The sequence below is a fragment of the Theropithecus gelada genome, chromosome 6 (assembly GCF_003255815.1).
Source record: "Theropithecus gelada isolate Dixy chromosome 6, Tgel_1.0, whole genome shotgun sequence".
In the NCBI taxonomy this organism is placed as follows: domain Eukaryota; kingdom Metazoa; phylum Chordata; class Mammalia; order Primates; family Cercopithecidae; genus Theropithecus; species Theropithecus gelada.
The window spans coordinates 12,646,126-12,656,964 of NC_037673.1; the positions used below are offsets into that span (position 1 = coordinate 12,646,126).

Consider the following 10,839-nt stretch of genomic DNA (forward strand, 5'->3'; position numbering starts at 1 on the left):
TTTCATGGTAGACCACTGCAATAAAGAAAATTTCAAAATAAAGTGAATCGTATAATATTTTAAATTTTGTAGTGTATACAAAGTTATATTTAAGCCACATTATAATCTATTAAGTATGCAATTGCATTATGTATCAAATTATTTACATACATTAATTAAAAATACTTTATTGCCAAAAACGCTGATGATCATCTGAGGGTTTTGCCTCGATATTGATGGCTACTAACTGATTAGTCTGGTGGTTGTTGCAGATTGGGATGGCTGTGAAATCAGGAATGATTTTTCTGTAGCATGCAATGCTGTTTGACAGCATTTTAACCACAGTAGAACTTCTTTCAAAATTTGAGTCAATCACCTCAAATCCTGGTAGCTACTTTACAAATAAGTTTGTGGAATATTCAAAATCCTTTATTCACCTTTCAACAACATTCACAGAATCTTCCCCAGGGTTGGATTTCATCTCAAGAAATCATTTTCTCTTCTATCCATAAAAAACATAAGAAACAACTTTTCATCCATTCAAGTTTTATCATCATATTGCACCAATTCAGTCACATCTTTAGATTTCATGTTTAATTCTAGTCATCTTTCATATGGCTATTCTGGCACATCTGTGGTTGCTTCCTCCAGTGAATTCTTGAACCCCTCAAAGTCATTCATTAGTGTTGGAATCAACTCCTTGTCCCAGATCCATCAGAAGCATCACTATTTATGTCAGCTATAGCTTTGCAAAATGTATTTCTTAAATAATAAGACTTGAAAGTTGAAATAACTTCTTCATCCATTGACTGCAGAATGGATGTTGCATTAGTAAGCATGAAAGCAACATTAACCTCCTTGTACATTTCCATCAGCGCTCTTGGGTGACTAGGTACATTGTCAATAAGGAGTAAAATTTTGAAAGGAATATTTTTTTTCTTTTTGCCTGAGAGGTAGGTCTCTGCAGGGGGTTTAAAATACGCAGTAAACCATGTTGTAAAGAGATGTGCTGTCATCCAGGCTTTTATTTTTTTCCATTTATATAATATATCAGAGTAGAATTAGCATCAATGTTTTCCCTAGGATTTTTAAAGTGGCCAGTGAGTATCAGTTTCAACATAAAGTCACAGCTACGTTAGTTCCTATCGAAAGAGTCAGTCTGCCCTTTGAAGCTTTTAAGACAAGCATTGACTTCTGTCTAGCTATGAAAGTCCTAGATGGCATCTCCTTCTGATACAAGGCAGTTTTGTCTACATTAAAAAAAGTCCTTTTAGTGTGGCCGCCTGCATCAGTGATGTTAACTAGATCTTTTGGATAACTTGCTGTAGCTTCTCCAGCAGCACTTGCTGCTTCATCTTGCACGTTTATGTTATGAAGATGTGGCCCCTCTCCTTACGCCTCATGAACGAACCTCTGCTACCATCCGCTTTTCTTCTACAGCTTCCTCACCTCTCTTAGCCTTCGTTAAATTGAAGAGTTAGCGTCTTGCTTGGAATTAGGTTTTGGCTAAACAGAGTGTTGTGTCCGGTTTGATCTTCCATTGAGACCACTCAAACTTTCTCTACATCAGCATAAGGCTGTTTCAGTTTCTTATTCATGCGTTCACTGGTGTTGCACTTTTAATTTCCTTCAAGAACTTTTCTTTTGCTTTCTCTATTTGGCTAACTGTTAGGTATAAGAGACCTAGTTTTCAGTCTCTCTCTGCTTCTGTCCTAGCTTGGCTTTCAACATGTCTTCCTCAATAAATTTACTCATTTCTATCTTTTGATTTAAAGTGAGGGACATGTGACTCTTCATATCAGTTGAATAGTTAGAGGCCATTATAGGGCTATTAATTGTCCTAATTTCAATATTCTTCTATTTCAGGAACTAGGGAGGCCTGAGTAGAAATAGAGCGATGAGGGAGAGAGCTGTTGGTGGGGGAGCAGAAAATTGATATGTATTGATTGATTTCACTGTCTTATATAGGTACAATTCATGGTGCCTCCAAACCATTACAATAGTAACAACCTAACAAGAGTAAAGCAAAAAACTAACATAACTCTCACTCTAGCTTTGTTTAAGAGGTCTTTACCCATTCCTGCATGTAGACTAGGATAATTTTAGAGCACTGAGATAATATGCAAAAACAGCAATCATGTAGGTTTTAAAACTAACTCTGGGATTAAAGAGAAAGTATGAAAACAACTGACTATGTTTTATTGAAGGTATATATGAGCATTGTGATCTGACCAAGTTGAAAGACATTCCCAGTCTACTCAAACCCTCACTGGTGCCCAGATGTCTGTGGTTGTTAGTCACCTCTTAAAACAACCTCTTTCTCTTTGCCTAGCCTTAACATAAAAAGGCCCTGAAATATGCTCTTACTTAAGACAGTACTTTAGGACAATAGTCCACCATCTTCTCAGATTACTGGCTCTCCAGATAAACCTGCTTTCCTCCCACCATTGCTCCTCTCCTGTGTTTGGCTTTTGACAGGTGAGCAGTTGAACTTGGGTTTGATTACAACATCCAGGGTCACTGATCACAGATCACCATAACAAATATAATAATAATAAAAATTTTGAAATATTGAAAGGATTATAAAAATGTGACACCAAAACAGAAAATGAGCACATATGTTGGAAAGTATTTGAAGAACATCTAAATATATTAATAGAACAAAAAATCTATAATCCAAAAAAGCATAATTAGAAAATAATCAACATTTTAATAAAGATTAAGAAAAAAGATGTGAAGAAAATATCATACAGACCCAATTACAATTTGAAATTATAGAAAATATTTCATCAATGAAGACTAAATTAAAACACAAGAGCTAAAAAACCAACGTAAGCCATAAAAACATAAAAGAGAAGGAAAATGTAAAGAAATGAATAGAAAGCATAAAACCAGTTCAAAAATCATAAATAATTAATTTGTAAAGGTTGAAAATAAATTATAGGTTAAGACTTACTAGAAAAACACATATCAGAGAATGATGGATGAGTAATGGAGGGAAACATGGTTTCCTTAGTAAATACTTCTTGTCTATGCTACATTCCTTCTTGCTGGTCTTCAAATATTTTTCTGTGTCCTTTTTCCCACACAAAGAATAAACTTAATCTATGCTGGGAAAAATAGTCCAAAAGTTTCATGCTGTCAGTTCATCTAGCTTAATGTCCAGGATTTGATTCTTACACAGCATATTCTGTTAATTGTGCTTTGGTGATACTGCTCTTTCTATAAAATGAAGGTTTGTACAGCCCTGTGTCCAACAAATCTATTTTCCCAATTCATGTTAAAAATGTTAGAGCAAGTTACACCATCAGGTGTAATATTGAAGTCAAATGTTTTCTAATTCCATGTTTAAATCCATCACTATCATTAATCACAAAACCTTACCTTTGCCACAAGTTGTCATTAGTACAATTCCTGGAATTAATCAGCTTCAGTAATGGTCTAGAAAATCACCTTTTAAAAAATGTCTACAATGACTGCCAGTGTTTTTCATCTGGTTTCTTATAGTGCCCAGTAGTTCACCATAGTCTTTGGGAAGACTATTAAAAGTGGCATTCTCCACCTCCAGTCATCTAAAAGAAGGTGCTTATTTTCCTTGTTTCATTATTTGGAAATAATTACAAAACTAAAATCTTTATTTCTGGAAATTTCTCAATGGTTGGGTGTCTCCCAACTATATCATGACTTTATCTCTCTGATCCTCACCTTCATGACTAAGATAACTTTGTCTCTGCTTGACAAAGGATGGAAAGAATATATCCATGCTGCACTATTAGAAGAAATGACCTTTACACTCTTAAGCAATGAGAATATCAGTAACATGGATAATAACATATTTGCAATATGACTCATACCAAACCTTCAAATTTTAGTTCTTCTAATGTTGTAAGTATGGATGGTATGGGTGTATGTATGTGTGTGTGGGAAATCCTGTGAATCAGACATGTATTGAGCTAAAATCAATTCAGTGAATACCAGTTCACTAAAAACTAATTGAACAAAATTTTGATTCACCAAAATTTTGTATATGTTACATGCTTATAAAGTTTACAGATTACTAGTTCAACAGGTTTCAAATTGTTTTGAATATCCTTTTGAGGTTTCAATTTCCCAATAGCTCTTTCATCTTAGCAACTGTGTTATATTTGTTCAGTAGCCAAAATTGTCCCTGTTTTATTGAATAAAATGATAATATAAAAGTACGTTTATTTCTGCTTCCAAATACTGAGCATATTTCATATGCTTAAATGACATACTAAGTAGTGTTTCTATCAAGCAAGCTAAGAAGACGGTAAATAAGAAAAAACAGACATTAAATATTGTGAAAATCTATTGGAGAAAGAAACTTGCTTCATGTATTATCCTTGAATTTCAAAAAATATCTATATAACTCTCATTTCACAATGTCATACTTCCCAAAGTACTGAAAATTATACTCTGGAATTAACTAAATTTTGTTCTGCAGTGGCAAAATAATTTCAGCTATACTAATATTAGTTATATTAAGCTATGTGATGATTTTAAAGAATATCACAGGTAGTAAAATATCCCATGCCACAGTGAATAAGAAAGTAGTTGACAGAGTAATTTTGTGAATAAATTTTTGGTAATGATCATTTTGTAAATTAAAAATAACTAGGCTTTAATCATCAAAAATAATCCAATGTGGAGGTCCTATTTTACCACCCGTAGAGATAAGTAAAGTGAGGCAGAAAGAGTTTAAGTAATTTGCCCAAATGCATTCTTCAAATAATGTGGAAGATTAGAAGCATGCCTTTACAACTTGTACTGTATTGGTACCTGATTTGTGCTGAATTGACTTTCTGTGACTTTTTCTTTCCCTAATTGGTCAGTTCACTAAATGATTTTTTGCAAATTGATTTATCTAAACAATTAGTACATAGTTAAGATTTTTGAACCTATAACGAAAGTAATATCCTATCACACGTTCAGTAAAAGTTTATGGTAGCATATCGTTTTCAATTTTTGAAGCATTTTGTCTATCTATATACCATCCATCTCTCACCAATCTATTATCATTTATCCACTGTATCTAGAATGGTCCAAAGTGAAATAAAGCTTAGGTAGCAATTTCCAGTATCAGTATACGATAGATGGCTCTCCAGATACATCCAGTGAGGTAGGTAGGCGAATTGGAGTCACTGAAGTTCACCTGAGGTTGATTAAGCTCCTGTTTATAATTGTAGATCATATGACTATATAAGCAAACATACCAACACTTTTTCCATATGCCAAATATTAATTCATTATATTTCAATAAAATGCATATATTTTTAAAACAAAACCAACACTTTTATTTTACTAATTAAAATATTTCACTGTGGAGAGGCAACTTGGAAAATAGAAATCTCAGCTCAAGGGCAAAGGCAAACTCTCTTGAGAAAGAAGGTAGCCCAGAATCAAAGGCCAACAGCAGGTAAATGCTAGGTGAGGGAGTTATGGGGAGGGGAGGCTTCAAAACTACTCAGGATTTTGGTTAATGGCTGAAACTTTGGGAGACCTCACAGGTAACCACAGGGCAGGCAGGCCATTCACAAAGTGGGTAGATGTTGATTCCTTCTGCGAATCTTAGATGATGCTCACAGAGCGTCACAGCTCAGGCGGTGTAGTGGGGTGTGCTGTGCTTTCTTTCCGCCTGCTCTCCTGGAAGGGCAGGGCTCGGAACATAAAGCTCTGGCATCAAGGCACGCCTAAGGCTATCAGGGCTGAGAGTGGAGATAGATCTCAGGCCCCAAAACCTGGGGGAAGAGGAAGAGGAACTCTGCCCAGAAAACTTAGTTGGGAGGAGGAGTTGGAAGCACCAGAGGAGGAGGAGCTCTCATTGCTGAGGGATGGGAAGGAAGAACCTCCCAGGGGGTGAGGGTGAGGAGGCACGCATACGGACTGCATGCCAACCAGGCGGGGAAGTACGTCTTGGGACCTCAGGATCAGAAGAGCCTGAGCTGCTCTGAAAGGCCAGCTGTCGTAAGCCAGCGCCATGGGAAAGAGTATTCTCATCAGCTGAACCAGGCGGAGAGCGGCGGCTGAGAAGGGCTGATCTTCGCTGGGTGGAACGGCTCCGGAGGACAGTGCCTGGCGTCATGCTGGTGCTGTGACGAGCAGGGCTTGACCTTGCTGTGCGGCCGCGAAGGGCAGGGCATGGGGGGTTGCCGCGGCGTTGGAGGGCAGGGCTTGGCCCGGATGCACCTCTGCGGAAAGCAGGGACTGGCGGGGTGGCTCGGCTGCGGAGATCATAGCCCGGCGCGGGTGCACTGCCAAGGCCAGCTGGGCCTGGCTGAGTGGCGTGGCGGGGAAGAGCAGGACCTGGCTGGGTGGTGCAGCGTCGGATGGCAGGGCCTGAACCAGATGCACGTCTGCGGAGAGCAGGACCTGACGGGGCGATGCGGCTTCCGCAAGCAGGGCTTGGCCCAGATGCATGGCTGAGGAGTGCAGGGCCTGGCTGCGTTGCCTGACTCGACACAGTAGCCCCGGAATGGCAACGGCTGCTGGGCTGGGACCCTGGAGAAGATGGCTGCAAAGGCCCAGGAAACAGACGCCGCCCTGGAGGCCTCTGAGCAGGGACAGTCTGGTCACAGCCAGGCTGCTTCCTATGACGGTTGTTTCCGGGTCTCTTGGTCTGGGCCGGGTGCTCGTCGGCGTGGCCAGTGGCCTTTGGGGGTGGCCCCACAGCGGCCTGGCTGTCCCCGTGGGGCATCACACATCCAAGGACTTGGTGAGGCCTGCGGCAGCCTTGGAGGTCAGAATGCCTCTTCCCCGGCACGGCAGCCATGGAGGGCAGCCGCGGGCCCTCATCCGCCACGAAAATGGCGGCGGCGGTGGCGGCTGCCGTGTTGGAAACAGCAGTGTCGCTCCTCAGGGCGGCGCTGCCCCAGGGAGACGCGTCGCCGGAGACGGTGGGACAGAGGCGGCCAGATCTTGATTCCCGGTCCCACAGCCATCGCCAGAGACAGGGGCAACCTCCTTGTTCTGCCCTCCGACCACTGCGCCCTCCTGCTGCATCTGCTCCTTCTCCATGCCTGACTGGGTGGCCATAACGTCAGGTTTTCCCTCAGAGAGCAGGAATGCAGCTGCTAGTCAAAATAACATGTATTTTTTAAAGACCTACAAATGTGTCTACAATTCAGGGCACCATTTTCTTGGTTTCAGTCAGAACATTTCTAATTAAGGCATAGAGAATTGGATGTTTTTCATTTAGGCAGTTACCTCTAGACCCCCAGACGCCATCACAGAGGTTGACACAGATGTAAAATGTGATAGCATGTGCATATTGACAATGGGTAAACACTGGAAGGGCCTAATGAACTATTCCTTTCCCTAATCATATCTCTCAAGTGTCGCAACCCACATACACTCAAATACTCTCTATAATTTCCAGATGTGGTAGATAAATATGTCAAAAGTCTTGCTCTTTGTGACACTGCCTGCATCAAACTCGATCCTTTTTGTTTCATCATAGCTGCATAATGATGCCACCTTCATTTGATTTCTAATGTCTCCTCTTCATTCCTTTCATTTGCATTGCCTGTGTCTCTACTCCTCCCTTTATTTTCAACCAGTTAACTTTGTTGTCAGTGTGCTTTCTAGCATGTATAAGTAAATATTTTGTTGATTAGCTTAATACGTGTCATGATAGAGAGGAAGCCAGCTGGACGTCCTGGGTCCAGTCGGGACTTGGAGAACTTTTCTGTCTAGATAAAGGATTATAAATGCACCAATCAGCACTCTGTAAAAATGCTCCAATCAGCATTCTGTGTCAAGCTAAAGAATTGTAAACACACCAATCAGCACTCTGTAAAATGGGCTAATCAGCACTCTGTAAATTGGACCAATCAGCACTCTGTAGGATGGACCAATCAGCAGGACATGGGTGGAGACAAATAAGGGACTAAAAGCTGACCACCCCAGACAGCAGCAGCAACCTGCTGGGATCTACTTCCATTGCTGTGGAAGCTTTGTTCTTTCACTCTTCACAATAAGTCTTGCTGCTACTCACTCTGGTGTCTGCACCACCTTTAAGAGCTGTAACACTCACCACGAAGGTCGGGGGCTTCATTCTTGAAGTCAGTGAGACCACGAACCCACCTGAAAGATGAAACTCCAGACACATCTGAAGGAACAAACTCGGGACACACCATGTTTAAGAGCTGTAACACTCCCCGGGAAGGTCCACGGCTTCATTCTTGAAGTCATCGCGATCATGAACCCACTGGAAGGATCCAACTCTGGACACAATAGGATTAATCAGAACCTTAATATGTAGAATGTTAACTTCTGTGTTTTTGATTTCTGCGTAGGGGAGAGCCATTCTCATGATTATTTACATAATGGAAGATTCTGTCTTACAGTTCTTAAGGACTAGATTTTCTTCTTGAACTTTAAAAGTAAGGTTTCATCTTGTGAAAAGGCCTGTGAGAGCCACGTGCCAGGGAACTCCAGGTAGCCTCCAGGAGCTAAGAGCAGTCAGCAAGAAAGCAGGGACCTCGGTTCTGCAACTGCAAGGAACTGAATTCTGCCAACAGTTGCATAGTTTTAGAAAAGAACACTGTGCTCTAGAAAGAAGTAATGCCCAATAGAGACATGTATTGCAGCCCTGCAACTCTGAGCAGAGGGCCCAGCTAAGGCGCACCAGGACTCTCTGGCCCACAAAAGTAGAAGATAATCAATAGATGTTATGAAACAATAGACATTTATTTCTCACAGTTCTGGAGACGACAAGTCAGAGATCAAGAGACTAGCATATTTGGAGTCTGGTGAAGTTCTACTTCCTGGTTCAGAGATGGTGCCTCCTGTCATCATATGGTGTAAGGGGAGAGCTGGTTTCTTGGGGTTCCTGTTATAAGTGCACTAATCCCATTTATGAGCGTAGGCCCTCATGACCTAAGCACCTGCCAAAGGCCCCGCCTCTTAATCCCTTACCTCCTAATACCTAATACTCCTACTACCCAATCATCTTGAGGATTATAATTTCAATATGTAAATATTAGGGGACATAAACAATTAGAACATAATATGATTATTTTTCATAAACTATATTTTTCTTTACTCTTAATGCTCCACCTGTTTAAAGATTTTGTCAGTTTCCTCTGGTAGTTCTGTGTCACTAGGTCTGAATTTTGCCTACTCTGCCTGAAATCTTCTCTCTGTGTTATTCTTTCCCGTAGATAAATTTTCGGTTTCTTGTTCAGCTTATTTTTTACTAAACTTAGGTTTTAGGAGAATGCTAAAGAACACATTTCTATAGAACAGGAAATAAATCTAGTCTTTATTTGTATGGCCATGTGATATAAAGTGTGGCAGGCACCTCTGCTTCCTTCTCTCTGGTCTGCTGCTTCTCTTTCAGATCCTAAGGTTCAGCCTGACCCTGAGGTTATCACACTCCTAGCCATTCTTGAGTCAGAAATTCCGAGTACACACAAGAATAAAAAACCTCTATGGAAATGAGGCTATTATGTATACAATTTTGAGCATCAAGCTCTTCCCAGGATCCCACCTTTCTGATTCTATTCTCCATGATTTTCTGTAGCCAAGAAGGTAGAAATTATGCACAAATCCCCCTTGCTGAGATGCAGAGCAAGGCCGTGGTTTCACTTACATAGAGTTGCCACATCTCAGGAGCCCTTTGTCCCATAGGAATCCGACATCGTGGAGCCGGCAGGAGAGCAGAAGGGAAGCCAAAACCTGTGTTTCCTGCACCTAGAATTCCCCGTTTCCCTTGTCGCTTCCATTCCATCTCCTTCTCTTAAGATCCTTCTGTATCTTCCTACATTAGCTTGGGGTATGCCCCTTGGGTATTTCCAAAAGACATGCTTTAAGAGTGAACTTTAATAGTTTAATGCTAAAAATAAAAATAGAGACATGATAAAAAACAAGACAAAGAAAGAAACAGGCCCTGTAAACATGGATAGTACTTTTAAAAAATCTAATTAGCATTTTCTTTTTAAATATCAATATTAAAAATGTTAAAATTTTAGATACAGAACTTCTAGATAGAACAAAAATATCACATGAAAAATAATCAGTATTTTGCTATCTGGAGAGCTAGTTATTATCTTTACATGAACTGAGAAGGGAAAATTCAGTTAAACCTTCTCTTTTGTTTTGTTTTGTTTTATTTTGTTGTTGAAACGAGTCTTGCTCTGTCACCCAGACTGGAGTGCAGTGGTGCGATCTGGGCTCATTGTAACCTCTGCCTCCCAAGTTCAAGTGATTGTCCCCTCTCATCCTCCTGAGTAGCTGTGCACCACCACACCCAGGTAATTTATGTATTTAGTAGAGACAGGGTTTCACCACACTGGTCTTGAACTCCTGGTCTCAAGTGATCCACCCAGCTCAGCCTCCCAAAGTGCTGGGATTACAGACATGAGCCACTGCACCTGGCCTGTTAAACCATTTTTTTAAGTTCATTTATTATCATTCGCCTTTATCCTTTAAAAGACAAGGATTAATTACCCTCTTACGGAATGACAGTAAAACCTAACATCTTCTTTGTTTTCCCCTTAATATAGAATATCTTTTTTTTTTTTTTTTTTTTTGTTACTTAGTTTTTATTTCATAATCATAAACTTAACTCTGCAATCCAGCTAGGCATGGGAGAGAACAAGGAAAACATGGAACCCAAAGGGAACTGCAGCGAGAGCACAAAGATTCTAGGATACTGCGAGCAAATGGGGTGGAGGGGTGCTCTCCTGAGCTACAGAAGGAATGGTCTGGTGGTTAAGATAAAACACAAGTCAAACTTATTCGAGTTGTCCACAGTCAGCAATGGTGATCTTCTTGCTGGTCTTGCCATTCCTGGACCCAAAGCGCTCCATGGCCTCCACAATATTCATGCCTTCTTTC

General features: G+C 40.6%; 1 pseudogene; it reads right to left on the reverse strand.

The window, feature by feature from the left end:
- Window positions 1–5,589: 5,589 nt before the first annotated feature.
- On the reverse strand, window positions 5,590–7,032 carry LOC112626974 (annotated as a pseudogene).
- Window positions 7,033–10,839: the final 3,807 nt, after the last annotated feature.